Raw genomic sequence first — 12,022 nt, 5'->3', positions numbered from 1 at the left:
ATTTCCTAGAGTATTTATTTCTTAGAAACCAGGAGAATGCCACAGGTATCTGTTTTTATTCTGTGTGAATTTTACTTTTCAAAGCCTTTCCAGAGAGTTTTAAGTTGAAAAACAAGAAAAAATTATAATTCTTAATTTTAGAACAGGATCATTTGTGAGTAATGTCTGCAGGTTGATTTGCAGGGGAAATTAATGGCATGACTACTGGACTGTGGAAATAAAGGATGAAAATTTGGCTGGGTTAAATATTCAAGCATGACCTTACAAAATCACCCTTCAGTTTGTCATTGAAAAGAAATACCAGTGACCCAAATTGGATATTTCTTTATATTTTCTTAAGATTAATGGAGCTAAAGTATGATTTTTTTTCTGAGAAGAATCACTTTTCAACCTAAGACCAGCTTTGTGATTTTTAAGTAGGTCCATCTTTGGCTCATGTGGTAACTGAACCTGAAAATAGACCTTCCCATTTTGAGTATAGTACTGCCAACACATACTGATAGCAAATACAAGCTTGAAATGTAGATGATGTGCACTTTATTTTATATAGTCTAATGAACCTAATGATGTTTACATTTTGAGAAGTGTATGCATTTCAGTGTACAGTGTGAAAATTATTCTTTCTGTAATATTGTGTTATATATACAAGTTTGGTCTCATCTTTTCAGAGATCCATAAATTTTAACGTGAAAATTCTATGTGCTACTAAAAACGTTACATAATTTATGTGGAAAAGGTGCTTCACATTTCAAGTGATCTCCTAGAACTTTAACTTGGCTTGTTATTCATCAGTTTTGAACAAAATAGTACCATCCAGCTTCATTTTAAAAGTTATACAGATTATACCACAACCTTTCAGGATGATCATTCTTACCCTGAAGAATTAGCTCTTGAAAATACTTCACAAATAATAGAAATATTGAAATTTTGTTTGTGAATAAAGACTAAGAATTGTAAAATGTGTATTTTCCTATTTTACTTAATAAGCACAAACAGAAAAAAACTTATCATCCCCCTAACATGGTGCTGGCACAACCTTGGGTACTTGAAGTTCAAGGAGTATCAATCTGTAATAAACAGTTTAAAATGCTTCCTAGTGGTAGTGGCTAGAATCTGGACTGTTAGAAGTGGCTCAACAATTCACCCCCCATCTGTGTTAGTCAGGCATTTTTTATTGTTGTGATAATATGCCTGAGAAAAACAACTTAAAAGAGGAAAGTTTAATTTTAGCTTCTAGGTTCTATCTATGGTCCTTTGGTCCCATTATTGTTGGCCTGTGGTGAGGCAAAATGTCATGGCAGAAAGGTTGTAGTGCTTACCTCATGGCAACTGGGAGGCAGCATGAAAACCAGAAAGGAGTCAGAGATAAGATATACCCTTCAAAATCACAATTAGATGGCTTATTTCCTCTGACCAGGAGCTACCTCCTGGACCTGTCTTTTGTTTGCATCACCTCCTCACAAATTCATCACATTATGAATCCATGATTACATTATACCATTGATTAGGTCAGCAATGTCATGATCCGATCACTTCCCAGAAATCCCACCTCTGAACATTGCATTGGAGACAAAGTCTTCAACACATGGTTCTTGGGAGAGACAACGTTAGACAGACCAACATTCATTGATGGGTATGCTGCCCTGTAGCTATTCCTTGGCAGGTAGTTTTTCTCTGTCTCATTTCTTCTGAGCATTCTGTCTTTGACAGAACAGTTTTATAGGATTATCGGAGAGTTTAAAGGAGAAAGAGGTCTTTCAATGCAGTGAGAAGCTTCACAATAGTACTTCGGTAAACTATCCAAAGTGAAATATCCAGGCCACCAAGGGAAAAGCGCTTGTCATACCTGCTCTCAGTTAGCAGATTTGACCTCCATGAGCTACTGATTTTGTCTCTAAGGGTGTTGATTCATTGAGACTGACGCCTGCACATTGCTTTATGTCTTTGGACTTGATGCTGTGCAGTAAACTGCAATTCCCTTGTGGGAATGTTGGCAGAAGCCCACTGATTAAGGCTTTTCAGGTTGTGCTTGTTTTATTTACATTCTGAGACTGGTGCTCTCTCTACCCAAGCTCCAGTTTTACTTTGTGTTAAAGATGGGAACCTTTGCGTTCTCTAATAATACGGTTTAAATCAGGAGGAAGAGAACTTTAACTCAGTTGGCATAGAGGGCAGAATATATGGTACACTGAATAAACAAAGACCTAGAAGGCTTTTGTCAGCTTAAAATACTCCCTGCGATTGTTTTTTATAAAATAATAATAATTACAGTGATGGCTGATGCTTGCCGCTGAAAACCTGTAATTTTTAGCAGCTGTGGCACAACCATGACAGCCACTGGTGTGTATAAAATAAGACGTACATTTCCCTGAACTGAGATTACTCCTCTATGTAACTACTCCATTTACTTACTGTGTCTGTTTTTTAATTACAAGCTCACCTGAAATGTCATAAAAATTCATATGTTTTCAAGTTTTTTCTTATGAACTCCTAATATATCTTGAAGCTAGTCATTTCTCTAAAATAAATTAAGAGAGCTGATGCAAATAACGTTTATTAGGAGAAACTGGTTATGCCATGACTCAAATCACATAGATGCTACAAACCTAATATTAACTAATCTGTTATTCAATGGACAGAAATTTGCCTTCCCCTAGCATCAACAGCATCAAAGGAATCTATGGTGGAAGAGGACCTGCAAATGTGATTTTCACAGTAACAAACTAGCCTGTTATGGAATTTCCATTTGCACTGCTTATAGCTTATCAGAGGGGGAGAGAAGCCCCTCTGCATTTCTGTTTAATTTTTTGACAGTTGTTTCATAATGTAACATGATTTATTAGATAAATGCCTACTACCTGCAATGAAAACACAGTGTTTGGTATTGGGGATGTAAAAGAAGCCTTTAGGAGCTTTTATTTTCTTAGGAGAGGAAGGCATGTTAATTTGAGATAAGAATTTTAAGACTCAAAACAACATGGCTATAAGTACTCAGAGGTGACAATATGTAGTCTGACCAGATAGCAAACACTCAAAAAGGAAGGATTTAGGACTAGCATAGCGACAAATAAATGGCTAGTTTAGTTTTTTTATTTTCCTGTAGCCATGCAAACATTTGGTTTAGAGCTGGGGACAGAGACAGTGCTACATGAAAAGAAAGCATTATTTCTCCAAAGTAAAAGGGGCTATTTAGAGAGGACGCACCCATTGGTGAATCCTTGCATGAGTTCAATGACTCTTGATTTCAAGAAGAAAGAAGGCAGAAAAGAGGAAGGGAGGGAATTCTGGGTCAAGGGAAGGGCAGGGGTGAGATTTGAGAAGATTCAAAGTGTGCAGAGCAGACAGGTTTCATTGTTTTGGGCCATTGCACGCATATTCTGTACACCGCCTGCTCCCAGCAGAACCAGAACTGGGGGCGTGACCAACTTTATTAGCAAATTCATATCAGAATGTAATTATGTTCATTTAATTCCTACTTTTTCTCCAGATTTTTTTATTATTGCATATGTAAATGTAAAATTTTGTGTCAATCAACAAAATGAACTAAATCCTTCCCAAGTTGGTGTGAAATCATAAATATGTTTGAAAACAATGCTTCATGCTGGCTTTTCATAAACAATTTGATATCCCTTCACAGTTTGGATGAAGCTGCTTTGCTCAACAGGGAAGTAAAGAAAATACACAATGTTGTGGCCTCTGGTCCTGAAATAATAATAGTGGTTTGATTAAATGCCAGTTGGTTGTAAATGATAACCCACATAAACAGTGGGAAATCATTACGCCTAAGCACTGAATTCTAATTTAATTTTATGGCCTTTGGAAAGAAATCCCCTAGGCCAGTCAGCAGAAGCTAAGGAATGGTGATTGAGCTGAGGTTTAGACGGATTACAGTCTTTTAGGTCAGCTCGAATTGAGCTATCCCTGCAGTGTATACCTATCCACCTCTGTTCTTCAGATAGGCTCATTTTATGGTTTGGTCACAGAACCAGATTCTTGTATTTTATATCTGTGCTTCATTTATCTTGTTGCTGTGTTTAAAATGCCCCCACAAACCTTTTAAACTACCATTTTATTATATGTAGCAGTTTCTCTCTCTGTGTGTGTCTCTCTCTATTAAGAAGAGAATTTCCACATTTTATTAAGATACTGATGCATTTTGCTTATTGCATTTACTTTAAAGAATCATTTCTGCTTTATATATTTACTCTTTGACTACATGTACACAATGTACTTTGCTCATATATACTATGCATGATGCTGTCTTTTCCTTCTCCTACTCTCACTGAGCCACTTTTTCTTCCCCAAAAGTTCCCCTTCTAATTTCATGTCTTTTAAAAAACACTTTGGTGGTCACTGAGTTAAATCAGGCTTGCTTGCACAAGCACATGTGGAGGGCTATTTATTGGAGCATGGACAACTAACTAGTAGCTGCATCACTGAAGAAAATGGCTCTCTCTCCTCTGGTAGCCAGGAATTACCAATGGCTCCACAGGGAGAGTTAGGGCCTCCCAAGCTCCCTCCCCTGTCTATGATGGAATGTTGACGGGCCTAGTCTTGTGCAAGTCTTATGCAAGTAACCATAACTACTGTGATTTTATGAGTGGAATGGTCATATCATGTCTAGGAAATAGCCTTTCACAATGCTCTTCCCCATCCTCTGATGGGACTGAAGAGGTAACTCAGTGATTAAGAGCACTGAATGCTCTTCCAAAGGACCTGGGTTCAGTTCCCAGCACCCACATGGCAGCTATCATAACTCCCGTTCTAGGACATTTGATACCCTCTCTGCCCTCTATGGATTTGTACACATATGATGCATTTATATACATGCAGGCAAAACACTCATACACATAAAATGAAAACTAAAAAAATGAATCTGGTATGTTGAGGGTCATAGTGAGCATGGGGGGCTCATGTAGGTCTCTCTTTTCCCATATAAGTCCATGTTATACTGTCTTTCCAGCCTGGTTTCAAGCTTCTCACATGGATTCTTGGGACTCCAACAGAACAAAGAAGCTGCTATCTTTGGAAAGGTTAGCTGGAAGCTGAAATACCATGATTTTCATTGAACGCACTGGTCAAAACAGTCACAGGCCAGCTAGGCCCAAAGGGAGGGCAAGTTGTTTTCATGTTTTGATAGAATTTATTCAAGAATTTATAGTCCTCTGTAATTTATCATGACATTCACAAACCAGAGCCTCCTAGACAAATGAGTCTTAGAAAAACTAAAACTGTTAATGTGATAGCGGTCTATGAAAATTATTTATTGAGTGATTATTTCTTCATATAGTATAACCATATGGTTACTAGGGAAGATTCCCAATTTGCAAAGCAAACTTAAAGAAGAAATCTTTCTTATGATATTTGATGTACAAATATAATAGACCTTATGTGACTACTTGGATTATGTTCACATTCAATGGCTGTTCCTCATTAGCTTTGTCCTTGATATACATGTCCTGGGCTTTTATCAAACACTGAACTATCTACTTTGTTAGTTGGGTGCTGTGGATGTGTGTTTCAGGCAATACATGGCATACACCCTGTTGTCTTGGCAGCGCACATACTTTAAGTACCGTACTGCTTCTCCTAATCCTGTTAAGACTGTTTTGGCACTGACTGACAGCAAGTGCAATAACATGTAAATGCACCTGCTGGCATTGATTTGGCTTTGCAGTCAGAGAAGAAAAAGGGAGATTACTTTTCAGCATTTTGTGCTGGGATTGTTGATCTAATCTGATCTACACAGGGGCACATATAAAGATGCAAGTTGTATTAGGCAGCATCTGGAGCTGTCTGCCTAGAAGAATTATTATATATCAGAACAAATTAGACAAAATTAGCATAGCTTTCAAATGGCACCAGCACAGGTATAGTATTGGCTGGCTGCTAAAATATGTCACAGAGCAACACAATCACACTCATTAAAAAAGAAAAAGTTACATAGACATGGTGTGAGAACAGAAAATATCATAGGCCATTTGTTAGGTAGCCATGATATGACTAGATTAATTCAAGCACTTAGAAGGCATGCCAAGATTTGCTTCCAAGTTCTTTTTGAAATGTTTTGGATCAGAGGGAAAAAAAGACAAAGTAAGAAATGAAGAGTGTTTTCTAAAATTTGTTTTTGGATTACTTCCCTTGCTTCTATGCTTCAACTCAATAAGCATTTGTTAACTTTTCCCTGTTTGTGCATGTTTCTCTGTATTCATGTGCTCAACGGGATTTACCAAGTACCTGCTACTTACCAGGCACTGGGCCAGGAGCAAATGCTTGCCAGGGAGCAAAAATAAGCATCGTTGCAGCTTTAAGGGGCTCCTAGATTATTAGGAAGATAAATAAGTATAGTATGCATGCACAGATAATTGGTTATACTTAAATTGAGATAAAAGCTATTTATAATGTAAGCTAAATGCTCATATTTGAAAATCCCACAATTTCAGGGTATTGAACAATGAAGAATTTACTTCTCATTCTCCAGTTCAACTTGGTTGCTCTCTGTGAGGCCACAATCTCTGTTACTTTTCAGAAGCAAAAATTCAGGGACCACTTTCCCACATTGTGTAGCTAAGTCCTTCTCTAGACTTCATCTATTCCTTGTTTAGCCAGTGGGCAAGATGTCATAGGTGGGAAGATTTTGTGAGTCCAGCTTAGAAAAGGGACACCTCCTTTCTGCCTACCTTCTATTGTTCAGAACTCAGTCACGTGATCATATTTAATTCCAAGGGAAGACAGAAAGTATAGCTTAATTGATGCCTCAGAGGGCAAGAGAATCTATCAGCAGTCCCTGCCATGTGCTTGTGAAGAGAAATTAGATGCAGGAAAGGGAAAAAACAAAGTCATAATATACTCAGAAATTTATAGTTTTGTTGACAAAATATACAAATGAAATATTGAAATAATGCATGTGATTTATATTTAAATGAAAAATAGAAAAGGGAAGAATCCTAAGGTATCATTGGCTCTAATTCCTTCTTGCTGGGGAGTGCTAAACTGCACACTTAAGTATTTGTGGAATAAGTGTCACAACTTAAGTCAAACAATTATTATTTTAAAGAAGCTTGAAGTGCTCAGTGCTTACACTCACCCTCACCACATAATTGAATCTTATTTTCTATTTACTACCAGATAAACAGCATTTGCAATTAGTGGTGTTCATTCACAGAGCTGAACTTTCTTTGAAGGAACTCAATCAAAATAACTTTGATTCATAATAGAATCATTGTCTACAACAGACAGCACAATCCACCAGAGAAACCCAAGCTGAAGAAATCCATGAATGAAGTCTGACATTGCTTAATTTGTTTGCAGGCACAGGGCCATAACTCTTTCCAAAAGAGCTAAAACTGATCCACACAGAAGAATTTTGGATCCATCTTTCTTGGAAGCTTGGCCAATGTAACATCTGGCAGCTGGTCATCTGAAAATTGGGATCATTGTACACTTGAAGACTGGGCTGGTTACAAGGCCACAGATAAATGCAAGAGAAGCAACTTTCTTGGTGTGTGTGTGTGTGTGTGTGTGTGTGTGTGTGTGTTCTATGCAGGTGTATGCCTGTGTGTGCATGTTTGGGTGTATGGGGGCCAGAGATCAACATTGGGTGGCATTTCTTTTGTTCTACAGCATATTTTTTAAATAAATGCTTGCATTTTCTTTGAAAATTTCATACAATGTATTTTGAACATATTTACCCCTAACTTCCCTCCTTAACTTCACTCAGATCCTCCATCACTTCTCTCTTCCCCAAATATCATGTCCTCTTTTTTCTTTTAGTAGCCCACTGACTCCAATTTGTGCTGTTCATCTACTTCTAGGTGTGGGACCATCCACTGCAGTGTAGTCAACCTACCCTCCCTCCCCGAAAAACCATCACTGTCCATAGCTCCTTAGTTAATGCTGGGGACTCATAATCCATCTCACTCCATGCTAGAATGTTGACTGCTTTGCTTTTGTACAGATGTTGTGCAGGTAACCATAGCCACTGTGAGTTCATGAGTTCAGTACTCTTGTCATGTCCAGAAGATATAGTTTTTCCATGGTCCTTTTTGACCTCTGTCTCTTTCAATCTTTGTACCCCCTCTTCTGAGATAGTCCCTGATCCTTGGGGTCCATCATACTTTTTGAGACAGGGTTGCTCACTGAGCCTGAACTTGTGGGTTCTGCTAGACTGGCTGACCAGTGAGCCCTTGGGATCTGCCTTTCTGTTCACCCAGCTACCACCAGAACTGAGATTACAAAAGCAAACTGCCACACCTGGCTTTTATATGGGTGCTAGGGATTTAAACTTTTATATGGGTGCTAGGGATTTAAACTTTGGTCCTCATGCTTGTGCAACAAAGACTTTACTCACTGAGCCATCTCCCTAGCCCCCTCATTGCATATCTTTGAATAAAAGCTTTTATATTAAAAATATTAAAGTTTGCCAGGGTCTTTGGGGGTTAACTTCTGGTGTAGGGTGCAGTGAATTGTAGATGGAACTAATAAAAGCTTCAAATCACTAAACAAATTACAGACTGTGCTTTATCCAGTCTTCTTTACATTGGCATGTAAAGTGATATTCTTTTTAAATATTTTTATTTATTTAGTTTTATTTTTTATGTGTATGAGTGTATTGCTTGCATGTATGTAAGTGCACCCATGTCATGCAGTGCCTGCAGAGGTGAGACGAGGGCATCGGATCCCCTAGAACTGGAGTTACGGATGGGTGTTAGCCACCATGTGGGTGCTGGGAATTGAACCTGGGTCCTCTGCAAGAGCAGTCAGTGCTCTTAGCTGCTGAGCCATCTCTCCAGCCCCAAAGTGATATTAATTCTAAAAGCGATATTAATAACATATAATACAAAAATAAAGGGGTTGGAGAATACAGAGCAGATAGTTTTGATATGTGTAAACTTTAAGGAAGGTGTAGGGATCAGAAAATGTCCCTGAAAAAAGTTTACAGCTCTCATGCTTTGTAGTCATCTAGAATGTTCAATGGCACGTGGACTACTGGGCGGGCCACCTACAGATTTATGTAAACAACTTGCAGGCTCTTGCCCTGGGATTTTGTTTGTCAGCCACAGTTCCCTGAAGCTTCAAGGAAGCTGCTGGAGAGAGACTGAGGAAAACCTGAACACTGATATTTGAATGTAAATCATCAGATTGTTCCTCTCTACTTTCTAAGTAATATGTCAGTTTTCGAAGTGAACATTTTGTAGTCATTCCTGATTTGGATCTAATGAAAGCTTATCTCTAAACATGATCATGTCAAATATATATTTTACTCTTGCTTTTTTCAAATAACTAGTCGAAAGGAATTGTGTGTATGCAGTGGTGGCTCTTGCCAGAGTCAGCTGTCATAGATCACATCTGATATGTGTGCCAGAGGTTTTGTGAGAATCAGCTGTCAGGCATTGAACTGTGCAGTCACTAAAGGTCAAAGAAAAGAGTGTGTTTTGTTCATGGAGTTTTGACATAGTGTCAGTGATGGTATATCTAGTTATATTCAACAAAGGTAAGATTTCTAAGAAATTTCATTAAAAATCCTGAAGTTTTAAAATATCTCCAAATTATGGAAGACTTATTTTTGAAACCAATTTTATGGTGATAATGAGATACCAAGTGAACATTTATGGTACCACATTCTGATCTAACACATTTATATAAAGATGTAGTGGGGCTCAAATTTGAAATGCAGAATTGCATTTCCAGTGTATAAGGAATGTGGGTTATTCACTTGTTATACTAGTAGCTTGATGAAGCTAATATTTTCATTGACAACATTATAAAATAAAGTCAATAGGTGCTCTTTGAACCAGTGGTCAATAAAGTATACAGAATTTACATATTTTACACATTGCATTATATGTACATAAAATGATAGAGACTTGAATTGGCAGTATTTTTATGAAATAAAGCTTTAGTAAGTGAAAGTTTGAAATACATTAGTAGTGATATGACTACTTCAAAGGAGTCAAAGACGGAATTAAATGTACAGATGGTAGGAATTCTGATCTTTTGTACTCTTGTTAGTTTGTGTGTTGAGAATGTTCAGTATTCTCTCTGAATGTTAAAAGGCTCTGATCACATAGCTCCACTGAATGTGAGGACAGCTCCACTGAATGTGAGGACAGGTGACATAGTGGCAAGGGCTCGGGAATTAAGCCATATTAAAGATGAAGTCATAGGCTTCAGTCAAAGGAGATAAATGAAGACAGAAGTGTAGAGAAACAGGCAGAGTGTCCAGATGCTGGAAATGTTGCCACAGGGTAGGCATTCTCTGTGCCTCCAAAGGGCATTAAATAATAAAGACTTGTTTATTTTTTAAATAGGAGAAAGGGCAAATTACAAATTCTTCAGGTCAGTCACTGACAACTAAGTATGGAAAAATAAATTTTATTGACAGATAGTTTGCAATATTTATTAAAGAACTAATATCAGAAGGGCCAAGCTAGATACAAAGAACAAGTCATGACAAAGCAACTAGGTTTTCTCTTAAAAATTTCACAAACAGCAGTCACAGAAACATCAGACATAGAAAAAAATCTAACTAAAATTATTTTGAATACCATGTTTTAGAGAAAATTGCTGTATGTTTGACTATTGGCTTTTAGGTTCCTTGTGAAAGTAGACATGTAGAATAACTGTGTCTTAATTAAAATTGAGACCCTTCGACATAACCTTTTCTGTAATGCTTCTTTTTTGCTTTCCAAAACACAAAGTGTCTAGTACTTTAGTGTTAGTAAATATACATTTAAATTACATAAAATTATTTTTTATTTATAGATATTTTGTGTGTGTGTATTTCACACAGAACATCCCAAACAGCCTTATTCATCTTTATACCTGCATCCCAAATGACACCCTCCCATAGCCTCCTGGCCCCCCATACTGGAGCCCATATACTCTGCCATCCCTGTTACTGTCCACTGTGTTGTCAGTGTCCCCAGCTGTTCCCCAGTGCTTGTCCATCTGCTGAGTCTAGTCAGCCTATCTAGTTTTCCTTGTTTTAGGAAGATCAGCTCTTCCTCATCTTCCTCATCTAGCAGCAATCAGTTGCCAATATTCCTTTAGATAAGATTGGGGTCTGCTGTTCATTTTCCCATTTCTATGCTGGGTTATTGTCTGGGAGCTTCTTAGGCCACCCTTGCCAGTAACTCAAAGGAAGATATCTCCTGTCTGGAAGTGTTTCTTGTTATGTAGCTTTTAGTTCTACACATGGACTCTTAAAGAATTACACTAATCCCTTTCATCTTTGGTTTATATTTTCTTTTCGGGTATTTAAGATCATATAGTTGGCCCAGATTAACCAATTTATTTTTTTAATATAGGTCATTTGAGGATCTGTTCCTCAGGGGTCACAAGACCCTGGCTCCTTTCTTTGGATCCTTTCTTTTACCAGTTTCATCTATGTGAAGATAAGTCAAAGGTTCTTAACTGCTGAGCCATCTCTCCAGCTCCTAACCAATTTATTTTTACTCTTAAAGTCCTTTCAGGATCTGTTCATCAGGGGTCACATGGGCTTGGGAGGAGCACCTGGTACCTTTCTTTTACCAGTTCGACCTATGTGAAGACAGGCAAAGGTCCTGCTCGACCATGGTTGGCTTCACTTGGAAGCATGGAGGAAATGATTCTTCTGTGTTGACCCTCCTCTTTGTAGATTGGACACTGGTTCAAATCCATCTGGAGGGGTCTTCACAGCCTCCTTGGTCAAGAGGACAGGTGGCTCCCCACAGTTACAGGACATTTTGAGAGATGCTCCACAGTTCCCTGGAACTTAGTTGACCTTGGAGGGCAAGGAGCGAAAGCTGTCCTCTAAGTGCCTCTGACCAGATTAGAATAGGCCTTCAAGTATGGCTGTTAAACATCCAAGAAGGTTAGTTCCACCAGTCTGATACTTTTAATTACCATGCGCTATGTAGACAAAGCTTGGGCAAAAACCAAACATTCTCCCATAAACCTTGATTAGATATGTATTACGTGCCTTGAGCTAGATATATATATATATATATATATATATATATATTTTGATAGTAGGTTGTTG

Source organism: Nannospalax galili, unplaced genomic scaffold (assembly GCF_000622305.1).
Source record: "Nannospalax galili isolate Female #2095 unplaced genomic scaffold, S.galili_v1.0 scaffold895, whole genome shotgun sequence".
Classification (NCBI taxonomy): Eukaryota; Metazoa; Chordata; class Mammalia; order Rodentia; family Spalacidae; genus Nannospalax; species Nannospalax galili.
This window is presented reverse-complemented; position numbering follows the sequence as displayed.